This window comes from Nycticebus coucang, chromosome 9 (genome assembly GCF_027406575.1).
Source record: "Nycticebus coucang isolate mNycCou1 chromosome 9, mNycCou1.pri, whole genome shotgun sequence".
In the NCBI taxonomy this organism is placed as follows: domain Eukaryota; kingdom Metazoa; phylum Chordata; class Mammalia; order Primates; family Lorisidae; genus Nycticebus; species Nycticebus coucang.
The window spans coordinates 65,661,522-65,687,255 of record NC_069788.1 but is presented as its reverse complement, the minus strand read 5'-3'; the positions used below and the strand labels follow the sequence as shown (position 1 = coordinate 65,687,255).

Genomic DNA, 25,734 nt, shown 5'->3' with positions numbered 1-25,734 from the left:
AGAGAGGTACAACGTGCTGGAAAGAGAGAGGGGAGTGCAGACAGATGTGAAAGATCTGCAAGTGTCTATAAAAATATAAAGAATTAAAAAATAATAAGGTGCGAGTAAGACACTTGTAAAAGGTTAGTAGGAGGATACATTTATAAAATTGGTAGGAAAAGCGGTTTAGTAATATGTATCAACAGCCTTTAACGTTCATAAGTTTTATTCAAGTTACCCAACTCAGAAGACTTAACCAAAGGGAATAGTAATCCAAAATATTAAAAATCTGTTAGGTTGGAGTGTATGAAGTTGTCATTTTTATAGGTAAAGATGTTGGATACTGATAAGTTCATTAATCAAGCTAAAATATGAACAGAGATATTCATTGTGTCATTTGTGACTGTGAAAAAAATAGAAAAAGCTGATGTCCAACATTAGAGAGTTAGGTTGTGCCACACACTTCAATGTTAGTCCTTTATAATTTTTTAAAATTTTGGTATAATTTACACAGTAAAATTTATACTTCTCATGTGTTCATTTTGATGACATTTAGCAGTTGTATACACCACCCAAACAAGAGCTAGAACATTTTTATAGCTCCAGAAAGTTCCTCTGTGCCCCTTTACAGTTTTCCAGACAATCTGCTGCCACCCCAAGAGGCCTCCATTAAGTATTTGTCTATTCTTGAACTTCACATAAATGCAACCCTGCCTTGATTTATGACTAACTTCCTTCTGCTTGATGTCTGACTTCAATGTAATATCTGCGAAATTTACCCTTACTGTTAGTAATTAGTTCTTTTTTTTATTGTTGAGTGGTATGTCATTGTATGGCCGTACCACAATGTGGCTCTCTGTTCTATTGATGGCTGGCTGTTTGGTTTGTTTATAGCTTTTGGTTATTATGATAAGGGTATTATGAGCATTCTTGTATAAGACTTTGTGTGGGCATATGTTTTTATCTCTCTTAGGGAAAATATCTGAGTCAAATTGCTGAATCATATATACTAAATGTAGTTTAACATTATAGACATTGCCAAATTGTTTTCCAAAGTGATCATACCCTTTTATACTCTTATCTGTTGTAGATGAGGGTTTCACTGGTTCCACATCCTTGCCAAATTTTGGTATTTTCAGAGGAGGTCTTCCTCTGTCACCCAGGCTGGAGGGCAGTGGCTTGGTCATGGCTCACTGGAGCCTCCAACTTCTGGGCTCAAACCATCCTCCCACCTCACCCTCCCAAGTAGCTAGGACTATAGGTGTTTGCCATATGCCCAGATTATTTATTTATTTATTTTTGAGACAGAGTCTTAAGCTGTCACCCTGGGTAAAGTGCCATGGCATCCCAGCTCACAGCAACCTCAAACTCTTGGGCTTAAGCGATTCTCATGCCTCAGCCTCCCAATTAGCTGGGACTTCAGGCACCCACCACAATGCCTGGCTATTTCTGTTGTTGTTGCAGTTGTCATTGTTGTTTTAGCTGGCCCAAGCTGAGTTCGAACCCACCAGCCTTGGTGTATGTGGCCGGCACCCTACCCATTGAGCTACGGGTGCTGCCTTTATTTATTTGGTTTCATTTTACCTCCTTTATTTTTTGTGGAGACAAGGTCATGTTGTGTTACCCAGGCTGTTTTCAACTCCTGGCCTCATGTGATCCTCTTGCCTCGACCTCTCAAAGTACTAGGCTTACAGGTGCAAGCCACTGTGCCCAGTTTATTATGATTTTAATGTATGTAGTACATTTCCCTGATGCTTAATAATGTTGAGTAACTTTTCATGTAGTATTATCATTGTCAATACGGAATGCAATGATATACGTAAAGTGCTTAGCCAATGCCTGGCCTATGGTAGGAGCATAATAAATGTCAGTTCTAACTACGGATTGGATAACACCTATTTTTCCTTGGATGTGACACCTGTTATTTTGCTTTCTAAAGCATTCCCTTTCTTTTGGTCTCAGCACCCTAGTTTTCCATAGGGAGACACTTCTTCACTCTCGGTCCATGTAGTTTGGTTGGGCTGATCTCTCTCCAGGCCACAAACATGGACATGTCACCCAATCATAGTCAATGAGCTTCAGTTCTAAAACTTGGGGAAGAACTATTGGGAAAGAGGTAGTGTTAACTTTATTGTGATGTCTAGGTATAGGCTACTTGGAGCCATGAGCTCCTGGGGCTGTCGTGTGGCCTAAGACTAATGCCATTATGAAGAAAAGCAGAGTTGAGAGATGAAGAGGTGGCTTGGCGCCTGTAGCACAGTGTTTATAGTGCCAGCCACATACACCAGGGCTGGCATGTTCAAACCCAGCCCGGGCCAGCTAAAACAACAATGACAACTGCAATAAAAAATGGCCAGGCATTGTGGGAGGTGCCAGCTACTTGGGAGGCTGAGGCAAGAGAACTGCTTAAGCCCAAGAGTTGGAGGTTGCTGTGAACTGTGCCACCGTGGCATTCTACTGATGGCAACATAGTGAGACTGTCTCAAAAAAAAAAAAAAAAAAAACTGAGGCAAGAGAATCACTTGAGCCCAAGACCTGGAGGTTTCTGTGAGCTATGACGCCACAGCACTCAACCCAGAACAACAGCATGAGACTCTGTCTCAAAAAAAAAAAAAATAAAGAGAGAGAGACATGAAGAGATATGTCTTATTTAACCTCCTGGTTCTAGCTTAGCCCGAAATTGGCATTTTTATTTATGTAAACTAATGAAATCTTTTTGCTTAAACCTGCTAGAATAGGGTTTCTGTGTCTTATTCTGAGTGATACAGAAGTCTAATGGACAGAGAGAGACTAGGTATAGGAATCTAATGACCAATGAAAAAGAAGTATCAACTATGGACTTGGTGCCCATAGCTCAGTGGTTAGGGCGCCAGCTACATATGCCAAGACTGGTGGGTTTGAACCCGGCCTGGGCCAGCTAAAACAACAATGACAACTGCAACAACAACAACAACAAAAACAGTCGGGAATTGTGGCAGGCACCTGTAGTCCCAGCTCATTGGGAGGCTGAGGCAAGAGAATTGCTTCAGCTCAAGAATTTGAGGTTTCTGTGAGCTGTGATGCCACTGCACTCTACTGAGGGTGACATAGTGAGACTCTGTCTCCAAAAAAAAAGTATCAAGCAGGAGCAAACAATGCCCAGGGTTCAGGACTTTCTGACACAATTGGATTAGAGAATTTACTTGGACCTCAGGCCAAAGTGGGGCCTCTTCCTCTCTCTCCACATCTATACTTAAGAAACTTTCATGAATAGAGCTGGGTAATAGAGTGGACTGACTTACCCAGTGTCTGTGAGAATTGTAGGTAGCCTGTTATATTCTGGATGTCATCAGGACAGAAGAGAAAAGATGGCTAAAGCTGTCTCTGCAAGAAGCCTGGGCCTGTCCTAGGTGTACTCGACAGGTGGTACCAGAAAGATCAAAGACTTATTGTCTTTGGTGCAAGGGGGTTAAAGAACACAGCTATAAAACCTGGACAGAATGCACATAGCAGCCATTTGAGGATTCTAAAAAGTAAATAATAGCAGTGTGAAGAAGACAAAAATTCTAAGTGCTGCCAAACTGATGTTGTCTACCATTTTTTTCAACCTCTGGTGTTCCCCTAGCCTGAACTATAAGTTGAATTTTTTACCCAGCAAAAAATTTCATTCAGTAATGAAATTGAAATAATGACATTCTTGGCTGAAGAGAATTTTTTTTGTTCATACACTTGCATTTAAAAAAAAGTACTCTACCAATAATGCCAATAATAATAATAATAATAATAATACTAAAGGAAATTCACCATAAAGAAGAGAAGGATACCAAAAGGAAACTTGGAACATCAGGAATGATAGAAGAGTAACAGAAACCATAAATATCTAGGTAAATATAATAGACTATTCTTTTCCTCTTTAGTTCTTTGAAGTATGATGTTTAATGAGGAAAGCACAAAAAGTCTGATGGAGTTTTCATTGCTCATAGATATAATATGCATATAACAACTACAAAATAAAGGTGCAAGGATATACCGAGGGTGGCGGGTTCAAACCCGGCCCCGGCCAAACTGCAACAAAAAAATAGCTGGGTGTTGTGGCAGGCGCCTGTGGTCCCAGCTACTTGGGAGGCTGAGGCAAGAGAATCGTGTAAGCCCAGGAGTTGGAGGTTGCTATCAGCTGTGTGATGTCATGGCACTCTACCTAGGGCTATAAAGTGAAACTCTGTGTCTACAAAAGAAAAAAAAGACCTATATGGTAGTGCGGTTTTCATTATACAGTTGATGTGGTAAAATAGTCATTCTAAGTAGTTTTAGAAAAGTTCAATGTTTATTATAATCCATGGAGCAACCCATGAACATTCTATACAAACAGGTATAGTTGAAGCACATTATAGATAAAGTGCAATACAAAAATATGTTCATATAAAAGGAGACAGGAAAGGAAAAATAGAAGAATAGAGTTAACAAACCGCAAAGTCAAAAAAAATAAAATAGTAAGCCTAAACATAATAATTACATTAAGTGTAAATTATGTAGGTTTCTTTTTTTTTTCCTTAAAGTCACATAGTAAGTATTTTGGCTTTGTGAGCCGCATACAATCTCTGTTACTTATTCTGTTTCAAAAACAGGTGGTGGGCTACATTTGGCCTATGGTCAATAGTTGGTCAAAGTTTGGTCTCAACAAGCCACTTGAAAGACAGAGATTATCAAAATTCATTAGAAAGAGAAAAGAAAATAAAGCATGATATAATTATATTATGTTTATGAGAAACTAACATCTGTTATAATGATATAGGTAGGTTAAAAGTAAAGGATGAGGAAAGAAGGATGCTCCTCAGCACTTCCCCAGGAGGTGAAAGTCTTTATAAAAGTTTCTTCTAATGAGTGCTGGGATGGGAACTTGAGAGAAGTACAAGGGATTCTCCTTACTTTCTCTTCCCTTATATGGAAATTCTGGTAATTTCAGAGTTTAAGAACACAGCCCTGAAACTGGAAGTAAAGAATGCCTCTGAATTCATCAGTAACCTTGACCAAATTTGATCTCTTAGGCCACAGCAAGGCCTTTAGAGGCTATTTACTTTTACTTTACATGTACTGATAACTATATTGGCCTCACCACCAGTGTTGTCAGATGATAAACAGTAAGTTAGAAGGGAGTAAAAATGAGAAACTAATGTGTAGACAGAATGTGTGCGACAGTATCATTACCACAGGACAAATATTATGGCAATTTAGAGGATTCAAGGTAAGGTTAAGATACAACCAGTGTCTTTTGCTTAAGTATTTAATTCTGTAAAAATCTTTTTTTTTTTTTTTTGTAGAGACAGAGTCTCACTGTACTGCCCTCTGGTAGAGGGCCGTGGCGTCACACGGCTCACAGCAACCTCTAACTCTTGGGCTTACGCGATTCTCTTGCCTCAGCCTCCCGAGCAGCTGGGACTACAGGCGCCCGCCACAACGCCCGGCTAAAAATCTTATTTAAAAGTAAAATTTATCTTCAATGTGTAGATTCTATTTTTCTTTTATTTTGAGAATGTTTTCCCTATATTTTTGATAATTTTTCTACTACTTTGTTTCCTTCCTTCCTACCTTCCTTCCTTTCTTTCTGAGACAGAGTCTCACTCTGTTGCCTGGGCTACAGTGCCATGCGTGGCCTCAGCCTTGCTTATAGCAAGGCTCCTAGGCTCAAGCAATGCTCCTGCCTCAGCCTCCTGAGTGGCTGGGACTACAGGCATGTGACCCAACACCTGGATAATTCTTTCTAGTTTTAGTAGAGACAGGGTCTCGCTCTTGCTCAGGCTGGTCTTGAATTCCTGGGCTCAAGTGATCCTCTTGCCTCAGCCTCCTGGAGAGCTAGGGTTATAGGTGAGCCACCGTGGTCGGCCTCTTTGTCCACTTTTCTGTACCCAGAAGCTCTGCATTGAGCAGGAAAGCTAGCTAGAATTGCTGATAGCCTTTCATAGACAGAGTGAGTGCTAATATGTGTTTAAGGTTTCAGTATCTATCTTGCATCAGACTTTGCTTCACAGTGATGGACTGGATGGAGAGGGGGAGTTGATGGAAGAGTAATTATATTCCCATTGGAAAAATAGATTTCCATGGAATATGTATTTCTGCTAGAAAGAGTCAATACTGGCTGCTCAAGCTCCCATTTTACCTGCCTTCCCCCAAAAACAGCTGGAAAAAGACATTTTTTGAAGATTAGCATTACTTATCTTTAGCAAGCCACCTAGCCAAGATGGTTTGAAAAGAAGAAATTGGATTCAGGGAGACCAAAAAGGTAACTATTATGGTAATGCAGGTGAGAAATGAACTAGGTGAAAACATTATGTTTTAAGGGAAAGAATAAATTCTTACCATTTAGAGAAGGAAAACCCCCACCAACTTATGGTGACAGAAGAGACAGAGATAACATAGGATTGGGAAGAGATAACATTTATTTAACCTTGGGGACTGAAATATTGATAATGCTGTCTGCTACGTGCTGAAAACTGTATTGAGTTTTCTGAATGTGTAGAAAAAGATGACCTCAGTTCGGGCCTTCTACAACTTTTTCAAAAACGAAGGAAGCAAAAATACTGTATATATCATATAATCTTAATTTGAAATATATGTTTAAATCAAGAAGCACACGGAGCAACATTCTTACAGCAATATTTCTGAAAGGTGGTTTATGGATAGATTAAATTTTTTCTTTGTACTTTCCTGTATTTTTCAACTTTTCTACAAATGAACATAGAAAACAGAAAAAGGAGTTGGAAAAAAGGGAATTTTCTTTTTTCTTTTTTTTTGGCCAGGGCTGGGTTTGAACCCACCACCTCCGGCATATGGGGCCAGCGCCCTACTCCTTTGAGCCACAGGCGCTGCCCACCCCCCACCACCACCAAAAGGGAGTTTTCTAATAGAAAAAAAGTTCCAAAACAGGTGCATCAAAGTTTTAGTACTATACTTGTAATTTAGGCAGATTACCATGAAAAATTGTTAAACATACTTTTTAAAGACTCCAACCTTAAAGGGTAAGGCTTAGTGTTATTGAGCGTTTCAAATGTGGCTAGTTCAAACTGAGAAGAGATGTAAGTGTAAATTATAAAATGGATTTCAAAGGCTTGGTGTCAAAAAATATATATATAAAATGTCTCATGCATTTCTAAATATTGTTTACATGTTAAAATTATAGTTCTGGAAATATTTGGTTAAATAAAATATGATATTTTCTAAGTCTGTTTCGTGCTGCTATGACAGAATTCCTGAGATTGGGTAATTTATACAGAACAGATTTCTTTTTTTTTTTTAAGTGTTGAATATTTTATTAAGTTTTTTAAAAGCTTAACATTTATGATATACTAAGATGCAAGAGTGCTGTTCACTAAAGAAATTTCGCTAACGAAATTAGCATTTCATTGTTGGTGCAGAAGTTCTGGACCTTGGATATTTCTTTGTTAAGCATTCTATAAATTCACAATCTTAGTCCAGGGTTTGTTTGGTCCAGCAAAATTATGCCCTCATCTTCTTCCTCAAGTGTTTCTTGATGATACTCAGAGCAGTCTGGCCAATCTGATGGTTCTCAGGAAGTTGTAAAGCCTCAATTTTATCGATCCCACCAATTTCTTCTATCAGAAGACACAAATATTCCTTCTCAGTTTCTCTGCTGCCTGGAGAATATAAGCGACGATGTCAAGGATGATGAGAACAATTTTAACATGTGGAACAATGAGCAGATTATCAGTGGCTCTAAGACTCCGGAGTGCACAAACTGGATTAACCTGGTCCATGTTGGCCCTGGTTGTGAAGTTAGCCTGTCCAGACAGCCTCTTTTTGGAAGACTTTAAATTCTCCATTTTTCAGTAGAACCACCAAGGATGGCAGGATGTTGTAAGCAATCGGATGCTGGATGTGCTGGTGGGAACCTGTGGCCACGTTGCTCAGGGCCCAGGTTGCCTCCTCCTGGATGGACAGCTTGGCATGCCGCAGGAACTGGGGCAGCACATTCAACATGCCTGCATGGATAACCATCTGGGTCTGCTGATCTGTCCCCATTGACAGTGTTCCCCCTATGCGGAGAGAGGGGTGAAGACACTGAGTTCCTAGCTGGTCATGAGCTCTACCAGCCTGGGCAGGACTTCAGTGTTGACTACTTCACTGATGAGCTCGTTGCAGCTGTCGGTGAGGTAGGATAGGGCCAAGCAGGTGTCCGAGAGAATCTCACTGTCGTGGTGCCACAGAAAGTGGAAGAGGATTGGCAGCATTTGCCTTACTGCCTTTTTGCAAGGGTATACGTTCTTATTTCTGCACAGGTTGGACAAGGTCCATGTGATGTTCTGCAGAAATGTGATTGGTATGGTTGACCAAATCAGGGCCAGCAGATGTGGGATGGCTTTGCTTGAGCTAGTGAAGTCTCTCAACTTTGGGCCACCACCCGCTATGTAGCCAAGAGCCACACAGCCTGTTTACACGCAGTCATGTGGGTGGAAGACAGGAGCTCAGCTAAAGGCTGGACAACACCCCCTTCCATAACTGTATGGGTCTACTCTGAAGTCCCCGAGGAAATGTTGGTCAGAGCCCAGGCTTCTAACTGCAAGCAGGGATAAAGTGATGACTTCAGAAACTCCACTAGCCTGGGAATGAACCCAGCTTCAACAACCAATTTTAGAAGGGGGTTCCCTTCCTGGGACAGCATTTTCCTGGCTATCTGGGTGGCCTGGAACCTCAGGGCTGGATCTGAGCTATTCATACCTTTGATTATTTCACCCAGAGGGAGGCTGACCGAAATCTCTTTGGACAGATTTTCAGAAGCTGGGTCATGGGAAACTGACAAGATTTCTTCCCTTTACAGTCTGTTCATCTTTCTTGGCCTTCCGGAGCTCCCGGCTGACCACCGTCCGCTGTTGCCACTTCATAGATGCATCTTTGCCTCGGTACTTGAGTTTTCTCAGCCTCTCTTCGGGAGCGTCTAAGTTAGGCATGTTGAGTGGAAGAAGTAAATCACCTGGCAGGGAGCTGCAGCCAAGAACAGATTTATTCCTTAACAGTTCTGCAGGCTGGAGTCCAAGGTCTAGAGGCCATATCTGCTGAGGGCTTTCTTACTGTATCATCACATGGTGGAAGGCACAAGGGCAAGAGAGTGTAGGGGAGAGAAAGAGAGGGCCAAACTTGTCGCCCCCATAATGACATTAACCCAGTCATGAGGGCTCTGCTTAGCTCCACTTCCCAACAGTGTTACATTGCGGCTTAAGTTTTCAACACATGAACCTGGGGTAATACATTCAAACCATAGCAATTATGAAAAGTAATTATGTGTATTTCCTTTCGCATTTTTAAACTATACCTGCCAGGACATATAAAATTAAATGGATGGCCCACATTTGTGCCTATGTTTCTACCGAAGAATGCTTGTCATCCAATTTTCAATAAACCAGTGACCCAAGTGACTTAATCTTTCCCCTAACAGCTTCCTCTGTACCATCTACTACAAAGGCTTTATCCTCCTTCCTAAGTACTAAGGTTTTGCCGACTTTGGTGTATTAGGAAAAAAATACAGAACTAATCCACTGTGAGGTGGATTTGCTGCTGAAATCTGTCATCTCATCTCTGGAACCTCTGTTCATTTTGCTGTTGGTCACTGAGTGTGGATTTTAGAAACTACTTCCCCTTTCACTGTTTCTCCAAAACAATGCTTATACAAGGCTATTTCCATTAACAGACGTTTCTGAAGTTTCAGAGGATAATTAAAGAATAAGCAGAAAACTACTTCAGATTCACTTTCTCTGTGCATTTTCCTGCCCTTCTTCGCTACAGGGAATTTCTCACTCCTTTCAGAAGGTCTGGCCCCTACTGTGTCGCTGGGCTCTTCCTCCTCTCCCTTCTTTCTTCCAGAATCCAATTCCTTCCTCATAGCACTAGCTAACAACTCCAGAATTTCTTGAGATTTATCATGTAGAATATTTTGCCTGAACATTTTCCAGATAGCCTCTGCCTAGTCTACCTTGCATTTCAAAGCCAAATAGACCCCTTTTGTTGTTTAATTACATTTGATATAGTTTTGCTTATAGACAGGTAATGCAAGTCTCATTATGAGCCAAGCTCTCATGTATTGACAGTTCTTAGGTAACAGAAAGGCTTTAGGCATAGAATGTTGTTTGACTTCCAGAAATTAAGATCAAATGGCTACTGTTATTGGAAGAGCAATGCAGTGGTTATGAGCATGAGTTTCGGTTCTGACTTAGTGGGTGACCTTATGTGAGTTTCTCTTACTGGGTGATCTTAGGTGAGTTTCTTCTCTCTCATGCCGAATCATCCCATTCTTAAAGAGAACTCAGTTACAATAATGTGTAGGTAAATGTGTTACAGTCCATTATTTCACTCCCAAGAAGCACAATCAAGAGCATGTTTTCTGATTCCCCTGTGCAAGTTTCAACTTGCTTGGCTTATTGGTGTTGCTGGGAGGGCTTCATTTGTCTATGTCCATGCAGATTTTATGTTTCTTAATTTTTGTGTATCTCAAAACTTTTGTAATGACCCATGTACCATCTCCCTCTTCTGTGAGGATTAAAATGAGGCCATAAGGCTCGACACCTGTAAGCTCAAGTGGCTAGGTTGCCAGCCACATACACTGGAGCTGGCGTGTTCAAATCCAGCCTGGGCCTGCTGAACAACAATGACAACTACAACTTAAAAATAGCCGGGTGTTGTGGTAGGCGTCTGTAGTCCCAGCTACTGGGGAGACTGAGGCAAGAGAATTGCTTAAGCCCGAGAGTTTGAGGTTGCTATGAGCTGTGACACCACGGCACTCTACCCAAGGTGACAGCTTGAGACTCTGTCTCAAAATAAATAAATAAAATAAAAATAAAATGAAGCCATGAATCATCAAAAATTATTACTCTGCTTGGTCTATAGTTTGAGCTCAATAAATAGTACCTATTATGGTTATTAGTTTGTATGTGAACTCAAGGAGTATAATATGAGTAATAAGGACTTTATACTTCCATAGGATGGTGTATCTTTTAGAAATGCTTTTGATTGCAAATAAGAAAACTTGACCTATGATGACTCAAACAGACTTACTTATTTTTATGGAACATGATTGGAAGTTGGCAAGCAAGGCTGATTCAGTGCTCAGCAACATCACGAGAGACTGTGACTCCTTCTGTCATTCTGCTCTGTCCTGCCCTGTGTGTGGTTTTCATTCTCAGGTCAGACCTGTTGGAGTCATGGTCATAGTCACCTCTAGGCCTCACACAACCACATTTCAGGCTGGAAGAAAACAAAAGGGTAAAAGGACCGGATCCTCATGCCAAGACTTTGCCTTTTGTTTCAGGAAGGGATGGCCTCCCCAAGACCTTTACTCACATCTTATTGGGGGACCTATGTTATATAGCCAGCCAAAATGGTGAGAAAGTTTGGAGAGTCAAGTGTTTAGCTTTTCTGCCTCAATAGAAAAGAAAAGCAAGGCAAGAGTAGGGAATCGATATTGATCTAACCTATATCATTGGTTACAAGGGTAGTATAGTTTGGACTGCAAAAGGAGCCAACTTCTTTTTCTATTTTTGAGACAGAGTCTCAGTTTGTCACCCTCAGTAGAGTGCCCTAGTGGAACAGCTCACAGCAACCTCAAACACTCTTGGACTCAGGTGATTCTCTTGCCTCAGCCTCATGAGTAGCTGGGATTATAGGCACTCACCACAATGCTCAGCTAGTTTTAGAGATGGGGTCTCACTCTTGCTCAGGCTGGTCTCCAACTCCTGAGCTCAAGCAATCATCTGCCTCAGTCCCTCAGAGTGCTAGGATTACAGATGTGAGACACCATACCCAGTCCATAAAAAGAGCTAACTTCTAAGACGGTAGCATCATTTCCTTACTGCGGAGACCTAGGGAAAGTAAAGCTGCAGCACATGGGCACTAAGCATTTTATTACTAGCCAGGCTCCTGGGAGAGAAAAAGTCACTCTTCCCCATTTTACTTTTTATTAACACTTGTCAGGTGACTACACAGTTGAATAATATTGCCATTGTCTTCAGTGGTGCAGGGTTTGTCAAACTGTATGCTATGAGGAAAACACAGAAGAGGGAGTGTTTGGCTCAGATTGGGAAATCAGGGAAGGTTGCCCAAAGAAGGTGACACTGGAGCTATGTTTTGAAAGATGACGCAGATTTGGGAAGATAAACTGGGAGTGGAAATGTATTACAGGTAGAAGCAACATGTGCAAAGACCCGGAGCAAATCACACCGATGATTCTAAGAATCCTGAGGAGTGTGTTAGGACCAGAGTTTAGGGTTTATGCCGGCGCTTAATGAGAAGGAGGAATAGAGATGGGCAGGGGCAGGCCCAGGGTGTCTTGTTTGCCAAACCAAGGAATTATCATGGAGCCATTGTAAGACTTCAAGGCAGGGGATAATATGATTAAACTTAGGTTTAACATTGCTTTAGCAGGTAATGTAAAGACAGACCAGAGAAAGGAGAGATAAGATCAGATGCTGAATAAATAGAAGGCAATTGGGAGAATCTGGGAGAAACTATAAGTGTCTGAATCAGTGTGGTGTTGGTGGGCATCACATTTAGAGGAGATTTGGGGGGCACCTAGCAGGTCAAAACAACTGACTGAATCTACATGTTAATGATAATTTAATGACCCCATGTGCCTGCCTCATGATGACAAAGTGAGTACTGAAGAAAAGCAAGGTAATTTTTGAGGGAAGATGATGGGTTTGACTTTTTACAAGCTGCCTTTGAAGTGTCTGTAGAATACTTAGATGAATGTGTCTGGTGGGCATTTTTGAGGCCCAAGTCTAAAGTATGGTCCAGGCAGGAGATACTGATTTGTCATCTATGAATAGACGATGGTGAAGTCTCTGAAATGGGTATGCACTCCCCATCCACAAGGGGAATGTGTCAGAGTTGCCATAGCCCCAGAGTCTGTATCATTAATACACTCATTTATGTATCAGTAAAATAGTCATAAAGTTAGTCAGTATGCACTGTACATGTCAAATTAGAAGAAAACTTAGGTTTTAAATGGAAGTGCTTGGGAAGTGATTAAGTGCCCTGTGCTGTGCTTTCCCACTTTCCAAGAGGGCTGCCTATGTGACAAGTAGAAGATGCCAGATGTGATGGCATGTCACTTGGATCATTGACGCTGGGGCAGCACTGTGGAGAGGCCCACACAGCGAGGAACTGAGGCCTCCCATTACCTATAGCCCTGTTTCACCATTTTGAAAGCAGGCCCTTTAGCTCCAGGCAAGCCTTCAGATGACCACAGCCCCTACCAACTTTTTTTTTTTTTTTTTTTTTTAGATGTGGATCTTTTATTTTTACTTATTTCTTTTTTTGAGACAGGGTCTCACTTTGTCACTCTTGGTAGAGTGCTGTGGCATCATAGTTCACAGCAACTTCCAACTCTTCCTACCAACTTCTGATGAACCTGTTTAGAGACCCAGGACTAGAACCACCCAATTAAGATGCTTCCTGGTTACTGTTTTTTAAAAATATTTATTTATTTTGAGACAGTCTCACTTTGTCATCCTTGGTAGAGTGCTGTTGCATCATAGCTTATAATAATCTCAAACTCTTAGGCTCAAGCGATCCTCTTGCCTCAGCTTCCTAAGTAGCTGGGACTATAGGTGCCTACCACAATGTCCAGCTATATTTAGAGAAGGGGGTCTTTCTCTTGCTCAGGCTGGTCTTGAATTCCTGAGCTCAAGCATTCCCATCTACCTCAGACTCCCAGAGTGTTAGGAATATAAGTGTGAGCCACTGTGCCTGGCCCTATGGAAATGAATTTTTTATGAATATTTTGATGCTTACTTGCTTTAATTTTTCATTTTCTACAGAAATAATTCTAGATTTCACAACCATTTTTTTTACATAGTAGGCCTTAAGTAGGTATTAAATAAATTTTAATTTTGAGAAGCTATATTCCACAGTGAGAAGAAATAATTTAATAGCTCAACATTTTACATTAGAATTTATAGCATTTTAAAGTTATTTATAGTAACAAGCTGCTGAATTTTAATAATAGTTAGAATTTGGTACTTATGACATTTTATAACTAAAACAAATGATTGCTATGAAATAATTAGCCTACAGTTACTTAGTTACTTCTTTTTCTTTCTTTCTTTCTTTTTTTTTTTTTGAGACAGAGGCTCACTATGTTGCCCTCAGTAGAGTGCCAAGGCATCACAGCTCACAACAACCTCAAACTCTTGGGCTTAAGCAAGTTTCTTGCTTCATTCTCCGAAATAGCTGGGACTACAGGTGCCTGCCACAATGCCTGGCTATTTTTTGTTGTAGTTGTCATTGTTGTTTAGCAGGCTTTGGCAAGGTTTGAACCCACCAGCCTCTGTGTATGTGGCTGCCACTATAACCACTGTACTGCTATGGGCGCCAAGCCTACTTAGTCATTTCTAATGTTTTTCTATGTAATATTTTAAATTCTGCGGATTATTAATGGTAAATAACTATTCGTTGTTACTTCATGATTGTGAACTTGGCAATGTCATTCTGGTATTATGTACAATAAAATGAGAAATGCTATGAACTCAATATAAAAGATAACCAGTTCACTAATATCAAAAAGGGTATTATTACTAATTTTATGATAATAACTGATTAGCCCATCCACTTGTGAGAGGAGCAATTCATTCATTTATAAATTCAGGTTATTTTAGTCATTGCTGGGTCAGCAAGGTCTTCATCTTTTTTTTTTTTTTTTGAGGCAGTCTCATTTTGTTGCCCTTGTTGGAGTGCTGCAGCATCATAGCTCACAGCAACCTCAAGCTCTTGGGCTCAAGCGATTCTCTTGCCTCAGCCTCCCCTGTAGGTGGGACTATAGGTGCCTGCCATAGTATGGGCTATTTTTAGAGACTGGGTCTGACTCTTGCTCAGGTTGGTCTTGGACTCATCAGCTCAAGCAATCCACCTGCCTCTGCCTCCCAGAGTGCTAGGATTTCAGGCATGAGCCACTGTGCCCAGCCTCAAGGTCCTCATCCTTAATAAGTTAAAGTGGCATTGTTTATATCTGTCCCATTAGAACAAAAACCTTTACTGCTATTTGCTAGATACATTTTCTGCTGCATGTATACATTTCTATTTTCAGAGGAAAAAAATGTAAAAAGCATTCAAAGATAAATATCAAAGACATGAGGATGTGTCTGGTGTGAATAGTGTGTGATGATCTCACAAAGTTCATAGCCTAAATGCACGTACATGGCAGTCCTGAGTGTGCAGGCTGAGAACAGGTGGACCCCACTGCCTTTTGATCTGAGGGTGGAATAAGAATTACCAGCAGGGTATTGCAGAGTCCTCCTGTGTTGGGGTTTAGAGCATAACTCTGGGGGTTATTTTCCCTCCCTCCCTAAGGCAAAGGACCTGTTAGCCTTGCTTTAACCAAATTCTTGAGTGTCTGCAGTACGAAAACAAGGCAGTGTAGACATCTGTGAGGCTCGGGGTACCCCAGTGAGAAACAGAGCTTTGAGGAGCCCAGCAAAGCACTCTGGGGAGACAGGCTTCGTGTCATCTACAGGGCTTGCTGCAGGCTGGCGTACGTACCACAAGCAGGCCACTCTGCAAGGAAGAACCCTGGTGTGTGGTGTTTGGGTAGGAAGGCAACAGGGGGTCCCTGGGGTAGCCCTGCCAAATGAGTTATCTGGGAAAGCTGCTTCAGTGGATGAGTTCAGAGGTGAAGAGAAGAAGGAGATATTCTGAAGTATAAAGAATAGGCCTTCTCTTCTTTTTGTCTTTTTTCCTTGGGGCATATTCTTGAAAGGAAATTCGCTGGGAAATGGAAATTTAGGTTACAGATTTCATGCAGCCTAAAGTAGAAACATCTTTTCCTAGAAGAAATTATCAGGGCTAGAAGACATTCAGGAGGTGGTTTTCATACAAGTGAAGGTTTGAGTCTGGGGACTGCCGGGCGCGGCATGGAAGAGCTGGGTGGCTGACACCCTCTTAGGATGAGTACGTGTGAGTGGCTCCTCCTTGCCGAAAGCAATTCTAGGGGGAACTTTGTGGGAACACTTCCTGGTCTGGAGAGGGCACGAAATGACGAGATAAATGTGTTAAGTGAATTAGCAACATTCAATACCAAAAAGGAATTAATTAGATGGACACTTGGGATTGGGTTAAGATGGACTGGAACATATTGGGGTCACTTTTACCATTTTCCTACATATCACAACCCTGGGTATGTTAGGTGACTGATGAAACTCATTCATGGATTTAGAGATAGTCTTAATCATGTCCTTTGAAGGTAAGCAATGATGGGAAAATTGGAGGGTAAATCAGATGCTTTTTGAGTGCCACCTCCCTTCTTCTCAGCCTCAACGCTGATTTCAATCATGGCCAGAACAAACGAGCTTTGACTCAGTTCTTGTTGAGAGCATCTCACCTTGAGCAATAACTATATATACTGTTTATTTTCTGCTCGAGGCTCCTCCAATGCAATGGTATGGGATGATAGTGGGCATTTCCTCTGCATTCATAAATGCGAAACCTGCTATTAATAGATGCAAGGAGCCGGACTTCTTGAATCACCATATGGAAGGCTGCCTGCCCAAGGGGGACATTGGTGTGTGTGTTAGCCTACCCTGATCAATCACTGTACCTGTAGGAGTCACTCACATAACTAGGATTTGAATGGTGGCCCTTTAGAGTCACATGGATGGGCCGTGTTCTACATGCCCCTCCAACAGAGAAGCCAGAAACTCATTTTCCCAGGATCCTTTGCAATTAGATATGTGACCCAACCTTTTCCCTGTAGATGTATAGATGTGCCAGAGAGAGACGTTGGTGGGAAGAGAGCAGCGTGGAGGGCAGGCACCACTTTTAGTAGTGATGACGGTAAAGGCATCCAGTTTCAGGGACAGCAGTAATACTGGTGTTGGCATCTCATGCACAGTACCGGATGTGATTTGCAGGGTCTTAGCTGGTGGTGCTCTGTCTACAATTTAGGTCTCAGGTCTGACTCTGACCTTCCCACAAATTCTGTGATCTACCTAAGAGTTTACATTAAGTTAATTATCTGCTTAACTAGCTAAATTGGTGTATCTATATACTTAGGATGTAGGGTCAACATCTAACACAGATGCTCCACAGACAAGGTTGAAGTTTTTTCTTTCATGTATAGAGTTGATATGGTGGCCTCACAGTGTTGGCAAATCTCTTGACTCACCAGTCCTAGACTGTTGCCGTTATCTGCCAACATAGTTCATCAACATTCTGTCATTCTGCCCAGTCAGAAAAAGGGAGGGTACACGTCTTCCCTTTAAGGGAATGACCGCAGTGTTGAACACATCACTTCCCTTCCCTTTCCAGAACATATGGCCAAACCTAACTGCAAAAGAGTCTGGGAAGTGTAGTCTTTATTTTGGGTGGCCATAGCCGAGCTAAAATCTGGGGATTTTATTACTATGGGAGAGAAAGAGAGTAAATCTTGGAGGGAAACCGTTTCTGCTATAAAGTGTGTTCCATTGTTTACAGTTGAGAATCTTTACCAATTAAATTTAAATTTAATTTAAATTTAGGGAGTTTATTAAATTACAGAACTCATCTAAATTTTTAGAATTATTTTTTCCTCTTTTTTAATTGTTATTTTTAGTGATTTGTCATAATCAGAGAAGAACCAGGCTAACTTGGAATACTTTGTTTAGGATTATTAGTTCAGTTACTCTCATTTTCAACCACCCTACTTATTTCTGCCTTACCAAGTATCTTGAATTGTAGCTCTGATGACCTTGCTATCTTCAATGCTCACAAATCTTCATTGGTTTTCTAATCCTTTCAGGAATAGCATATGCAAAAGGTTTCAAGCGGCGATGTCCAACCTGCAGCCTGCAGATTATTTGAGGACTGTTTTGCTTATCTGTGGTGGCAGATGTCATGAAAAGTATGCATGGAACTTTTTTTTGCTCATCAGCTTTTGTTAGTGTTTATGTATTTAATGTGTGGCTCAAGACAACTCTTCTTCTTCCAGTGTGTGGCAGAAAATAAAAAAGATTGGACACCCATGAAGGTAAAAAATAACATGAAAACAGGGAATGGCCTAGTTTTCCATGACTGCAGCCTCTGGTGTTGTGGAGACTGACAGGTGAAAGACGAGGCTAGAGAGGGAGCAGAACCTGCATGCCATGATTAGGAGTTTGGACTTATCGTGGTGACATTTTAAGCAAAGGCAAGACTTGGTTAGAATGTATTTTATAAAGGTCATTGTATTTGCATTTGTCTAGGTTCTTGAAAGAAATAGAAGCTGGCTCTGGCTGATGAGGCAGACAGAGATTTAATTACAATAATAATTGGATCACAGAATTATTAGGGACCCAGCGTGAGGCACAGTCTCCAAGAACAGTGTCCCAAACTACTTGGCAGAAGTGCCTTGCTGAGGAAACTGTCTTTCCACTGTCACTGTCATCCTGGCGCACTAGCTGCTACAGTTTGTACTGTTGCAAGTTGGCGCAACGGAAGCTTCCAGAGACCCAACACTGAAGGCATTTCTGCCCCCAGGAATCCAGGCCTGCAGACTCTGCCATTCCTGCCACCATCAAGGACATTCTGCATGGACCAGTGTCCTCCAGGTATCTGCTGCTGAGCCAGATTCCCACTTAGATATTTGACTGGTGGAACTTAGGCCTGCAAAGCCTGGGAAACCAGTTTTTCAAGCTAACTCCCCAAACATAGAAAAGACATCCCAAAAGTACTGGACAGCCAGAAAGGATGATAAATGTCCACACCAGTAACTTTTAGAAATACACTGGCTTTCTGGAAATACACTCTCTGCTACAGACATTTCTTTTGGACTTAGGAAGAGGGAGAAGGTGGCAATTCATTTTGCCAGAGACAGGTAGGACTTGTCTTTCTAGTACCGCATTTTGGACAGCAACCACATTTTCAACTCTAATTTTATTGCCAAACATTATGCCAGATGCTTTCATCACACCTCTCCTTAACTCTTTGCACACCAGCTCCCCACTATTATACACATGAGCAAACTGAGACTCAGAATATTTGAATGACTTAAGAAGGTCAGGGATTTGGAAGTTATGGAACCAGGATTCTATTCCTGACACTGAGTCTTTCCCAAGGTTACACATGAAGCCCTAGAATTTTCTAAAATTACGAGAAAGTTTTAATAAGTTCTATGAACCTATTTCTTTTATTTTTCTTTTCTTTTTTATTGTTTGGAATTCATTAAGGGTACAAAGAATTAGGTTACACTGATTGAATTTGTTAGGTAAAGTCCCTCTTATAATTGTGTTCCACCCTCAAGAGGTGCCATACACCATGACCCCCATCCCCTCCCTCCTCCCCTCTCCCCACTTGCTCATTCCCCTACCCTCCCCCCTTGTATCAGCTCATCTGCTGCCTTCATATTAGAATTGAGTACATTGGATTCTTGCTTCTCCATTCTTGTGATGCTTTACTAAAAATAATGTGTTCCACTTCCATCCAGGTTAATATAAAAGATGTAAAATCTCCATCTTTTTTAGTGGCTGAATAGTATTCCATGGTATACATGTACCACAGCTTGTTAATACATTCTTGGGTTGGTGGGAATTTAAAGCTGTTTCCACATTTTGTCCATTGTAAATTGAGCTGTGATAAACAGTTTAGTAAAAATGTCCTTATGATTTTTTTTCTTCTGGGCATATGCCTACTAATGAGATTGCGGAATCAAATGGGAGGTCTAATGGTCTAATTTGAGTTCTTTGAAGATTCTCCAGACTTCCTTCCAAAAAGGTTTGGAATTAGTTTGCAGTCACACCAGCAGTATAGAAGTGTCCCCTTCTCTCCACATCCTTCCCTTCTCGCCAGCATCTCCAGCTTTGAGACTGTGACATGGGCCATTCTCACTGGGGTTAGGTGGTAACTCAGGGTGGTTTTGGTTTGCGTTTCTCTGATGATTAGGGATGATGGAATTTTTTCATATGTTTGTTAGGCATTCATCTGTCTTCTTTAGAGAAGGTTCTATTCATCTCTCTCGCCCAGTGATATATGGGATTGTCGGGTCTTTTTTTGTTGATTAATTTGAGTTCTCTCAGATCCTAGTTATCAAGCTTTTATCCGACTCATAATATGCAAATATCTTTTCCCATTCTGAAGGTTGTCTTTTTGCTGTAGTTGTTGTTTCCTTAGCTGTACAGAAACTATTCAGTTTAATTAAGTCCCCTTTATTTATTTTTGTTGTTGTTACAATTGCCAGGGAAGTCTTCTTGATAAAATCTTTCCCCAGGCGGATATCTTCAAGTGTTTTCCCTACACTTTCTTCAAGAAAATTTTTTTTTTTTTAAGAGACAAAGTCTCACCTTGTCTCCCTCGGTAGAGTGCTGTGGCACCACAGCTCACAGCAACCTTCAGCTCTTGGGCTTAGGCTATTCTCTTGCCTCAGCTTCCTGAGTAGGTAGGACTATAGGTACTCGGCAAAAACGCCTGTTGATTCCCACCCCCAACCCCACCCCCCGCAGTTTTTGGCCAGGGCTGGGTTCGAACCCACCACCTCTGGCATACGGGGCTTGCATTCTACTCCTTTGAGCCACAGGTGCCTATAGTCCATTGATTTTTTTTGTTGCAGTTTGGCCAGGGTGGGGTTGGAACCCACCACTCTCAGTGTATGGGGCTGGTGCCCTACTCACTGAGCCACAGGTGCCGCCATCTTCAAGGATTTTTATTGTTTCATGACTTAGATTTAAATCTTTTATCCATCTTGAATCAATTTTTGTAAGTGGTGAGAGGTACAGGTCTGGTTTTAGTCTTTTACATGTGGTTGTCTGGTTTTCCTAGCAGCATTTATTGCATAAAGATTCTTTTCCCCAGTTTGGTTTATCAAAGATCAGGTGGCTGTAAGAGGTTAGTTTCATCTTATGTTTTTTTATTCAGTTCTAAATGTCTCTATTTTTGTGCCAATATCATGCTGTTTTGATCACTATGGCCTTATAGTATAGCCTAAAGTCTGGCAGGGTGATACCCCAGCATTGTTTTTGTTACTAAGAACTGCCTTGGGGTCGGTGCCTGTGGCTCAAGCGGCTAAGGTGCCAGCCACATACACCTGAGCTGGCGGGTTTGAGCCCGGGCCCGCCAAACAACAATGATGGCTGCAACCAAAAAATAGCCAGGCATTGTGGCAGGTGCCTGTAGTCCCAGCTACTTGGGAGGCAGAGGCAGGAGAATTGCTTGAGCCCAGGAGTTTGAGGTTGCTGTGAGCTGTGATGTCACAGCACTCTACACAGGGCAATAGCTTGAAGCTCTGTCTCAGAAAAAAAAAATAAAAAAGAATTGCCTTGGCTACATGGGGTTTCTTCTGGTTCCATACAAAACAAAAAATTATTTTTTGCAAATCTTGAAAGTGTGATGATGGTGTTTTAATGGGGATTGCTTTGAATCTGTAGATTACTTTGGGAAGTATAGACATTTTCACAATGTTGATTATTCCTAGCCGTGAGTATGGTATGTTCTTCCAGATGTTAATATCTTCCACTATTTCTTTTCTTAGGGTTTCATAATTTTCTTTGTAGAGGTCCTTCACCTCTTTTTGTTATGTAGTCTCGGTATTTCATTTTTCTTGAAGCTACTGTGAAGGGATGTGTCCTTGATTAGCTTCTCATCTTGTCTGTTATTGATATATACAAAGTATACTGATTTGTGAACATTGATTTTATATCCTGAGACATTGCTGTATTTTTATATTTTTTTGAGATAGAGTCTCACTTTGTTATCCTTGGTAGAGTGCTGTGGCATCATAGCTCACAGCAACCTCAAACTCCTGGGCTTAAGCAATTCTGTTGCCTCAGCCTCCCAAGTAACTGGGACTACAGGCACCTGCCACAACGCTCGAGTATTTTTAGACACGAGGTCTTGCTCTGGCTCAGGCTGGTCTTGAACCTGTGAGTTCAGGCAATCCACTTGCCTCACCTCCCCAAGTTCTGGAATTACAGGTGTGAGCCACTGCACCTGGCCTGATTGCTGTATTTTTTGATCACTTCCCGGTGTCTTGTGGTTGAGTCTTTGGGGTTCTCTAAGTATAAGATCATATCATCAGCAAAGAGTGAGAGTTTTACCTCTTCTGCACCCATTTAGATGCCCTTTATTTCATTTTCTAGCCTGATTGTACTGGCTAGAACTTCCAGCACTATGTTGAATAGTAGTGGTGATAGAGGACAACCTTGTCTGGTTCCACTTCTAAGTGGAAAAGCTTTCCATTTTACTCAATTCAGTATAATATTAGTTGTGAGTTTGTCATAAATGGCTTTGATCAGATTCAGAAATGTGCCACCTATTCCTATATTCTTCAGTGTTCTAATTACAAAAGGATGCTGAAATTTACTGAATGCTTTTTCTGCATCTAGTGAGAGGATCATATGGTCTTTGTTTTTGCTTCTGTTGATACGGTGAAAAACGTTTATGGACTTGATTATGTTTAGCCAGCCTTGTATCCCTGTAATGAAATCTACTTGATCCTATTTATTTCTTTACTGTTGATAGCTGGGCATTCATGTATTTGGCTTGTAAGAAAATAATGCTTTTCTTTTTTAAGTGATGGCTCATGCCTGTAATCCTAGCACTCTGGAAGGCTGAGGCAGGTGGATCGCCTGAGCAACAGTGGGACCCCCATTTCTAAAAAATAGCCTGATGTCTTGGCAGGCACCTGTAGTCCCAGCTACTTGGGAGGTTGAGGCAAGAGAATTGCTTGAGCCAAGAGTTTGAGGCTGCTGTGAGTTATGATGCCACAGGACTCTATTGGGGGCAAGAAAGCGAGACTTTGTCTCAAAAAAAAAATATTCCATGTGCTCACTTAAAAAAGAAAAACATTCTTTTTTTTTTGAGACAGAGTCTCACTTTGTCACACTCAGTAGAGTGCTGTGCTGTCATAGCTCACAGCAACCTTACATCCTTAAATTCTTGAACTCAAGTGATCCTCTTGCCTCAGCCTCCTAAGTAGCTGGGACTACAGGTGCCTGCCCCAATGCCTGGCTATTCTTTTAGAGACAGGGTCTAACTCTTGCTCAGACTGTTCTTGAACTTGTGAGCTCAAGAGATCTACACACCTTGGCCTACTAGAGTGCTAGGATTACAGGCCTGAGCCACCACACCCGGCCGGAGCACGTGGAGTCTTATACTCATTCTATGAGTTTCTTAGTAATTCCAGGGACCTCTAGGTATGATCTTTTCTTAGAGCAAGTGTAAACCCACCCAGCATCCCTACAGCTGACTAAGCAGAGACTTCCAGGGTTGCTGTGGAATGTAGGCATAGCTCATGTGTTGGTGGTAACTGAACTTTTTGGAAGGCAAAATTGTGAAGGCAAAATGTGCATCTGGTGCCACACACTTTTCCACCTTCAGATATTTACTCAGGTTTGCTTGACACTCATATACTTATGAAAAATTAGTTTGACATAGTAAGTTTTTTATGATTACCTCAACTTACTGATTCTTTATCTTATATTTTGGCATTTCTAATATTTTACTCTTGACTTTTTTTAAAAAGGGAAATCATAGTTATAGCATATGGCATGTCCCTTCACTTAATTTTTGAAATAATTTTGCCTGATTGTGAAATCTGAAAGACTATTTTAAAAATTTGTATATGTTTGCATTATGAGAGAGATTTTTATATTGCCTAAAACACACACACACGGGCGGCGCCTGTGGCTCAGTGAGTAGGGCGCCTGCCCCATATGCCGAGGGTGGCGGGTTCAAACCCGGCTCCGGCCAAAACTGCAACAAAAAAATAGCCGGGCGTTGTGGCGGGCGCCTGTAGTCCCAGCTACTCGGGAGGCTGAGGCAGGAGAATCGCCTAAGCCCAGGAGTTGGAGGTTGCTGTGAGCCGTATGACGCCACGGCACTCTACCGAGGGCAATAAAGTGAAACTCTGTCTCTACAAAAAAAAAAAACCACACACACACACTCACACATACAAACACACACTTGGTTCCTTAGTAATCAATACTACAATCTGTTTGTTTTAATCCTGATAATTTCTCTGAAGTTGAGTCCTGCCTCCAAGTGCTGATGTGTTCCATTTCCAGGCACCTGCCCATTGCTTCACTTCAGATTCAGCCACTTCTCAGCTGGAGCCTGCTCAGAACCTTACTTCTCCAGTGTTACTGCTTTGGTGGTTTGAAGGCTGGAGAAAATGAGCATACAATAATGCATCTTACCAATGTTAAAGTTAATGTGACAAGCACAAAATGCAGACTTTTGACAAAGAGTGCAACCGATGTCAGGCTGGAACACATTTCACAAGCAAGGCTTCTCCAGTCCCTGGTGTCCTTATGGGACAGGCGTGAGGCTGAGTCATACAATCCTGCCAAACCAGGGCTGGATCCTTCAAGTCATGAGAAGCTTGGGTGGAGGGGATTTACCAAGCCCTCTGTCACCCCAATCAAGTAGTCCTCAAAGTCTGGCACTGTCACCTCTTAGGAATGCGAACCATATCTCTTGGATCTAAAATTTAGGTCCCAGGTACTATCTGATGCCACTTTGCTATGTTGTCTCAAAGATTAAATATTGGGAAATTACTAGTCACTGCACACCCTCAGCTACATTTGACTCACTCTACGATGGCTTGTCTGAGACATGGGCAATAATTACCATGCCCATTAGGAAGCCAGCACGGCTGGCTAACCAGGGCAGGCCCCACCCACACTCCTAATTCCTTTTGCAGCTTGACTCATCAACTCCTCTACTATTGGGCTACGACCAGAACAAGGAGTCTGTTTTCCCCATATTATCATTCATTTTGCTGCTGCTCTCTCTGGGTAAGAATAAAGATATCTGCCAAGGGGCGGCGTCTGTGGCACAGTCGGTAGGGCGCCGGCCCCATATACCGAGGGTGGCGGGTTCAAACCCGGCCCCGGCCAAACTGCAACCAAAAAATAGCCGGGCGTTGTGGCGGGCGCCTGTAGTCCCAGCTACTTGGGAGGCTGAGGCGGGAGAATCGCTTAAGCCCAGGAGTTGGAGGTTGCTGTGAGCTGTGTGAGGCCACGGCACTCTACCGAGGGCCATAAAGTGAGACTCTGTCTCTACAAAAAAAAAAAAAAAGATATCTGCCAAGGAAGATGGTGACTGTGTAATGGAACAGATGCAGCTCTGGGAAAATGTAGCATCCTGGTCTTTGGAGAGCTTGGCTGACCCTGTATACAATCTGCTGAATCTAAGGGTGTGTAGGAAAGAGTTAACAAGTAGGCCTAAACGGTTATCCCTGAAAAGGCCTGCCTTGCTAGGCCTGCCCTTGGATAGCATCTGGGAACTTAGATTTCAGGAAGCTCCCTGCTTTTTTTTTGAGACAGAGTCTCACTTTGCTACTCAGAGTAAAGTGCCACACTGTCAGCGTAGCTCACAGCAACCTCAAACTCTTGGGCTCAGTGATCCTCCTGCCTCAACTTCCTGAGTAGCTAGAACTAAAGGCACCCACCACAGTGCTGGGCTAATTTTTCTATTTTTTAGTAGAGATGGAGTCTTACTGTTGCTCAGGCTGGTCTCTAATTCCTAAGCTCAAGTGACCTTCTTGCCTTGGCCTCCCAGAGTGCAAGGATTACAGGCATGAGCAACCGTGCTTGGCTGGGTTCCCACTATTAATAGACAAATGTGGCCCAATGTGCCAAAGCTGTAAAAACAATATGGTTTATACCCAATACTAGAAGTACTGAGTACAAAGAGCAGGTTCTTAGCAGGTGAATTGTGGGAAACTGGATGCTATGAATTTAAACCCTAATTTGACTTCATTTTAGATCATATAGATAAGTGACCCAGATTATGGGACAATATAATAAGTGACCCAGATTATGGGACAATATTTTA

General features: G+C 41.8%; 1 pseudogene; it reads right to left on the bottom strand.

The window, feature by feature from the left end:
• Positions 1-7,449: 7,449 nt before the first annotated feature.
• On the bottom strand, positions 7,450-8,918 carry LOC128594735 (importin subunit alpha-8-like; annotated as a pseudogene).
• Positions 8,919-25,734: the final 16,816 nt, after the last annotated feature.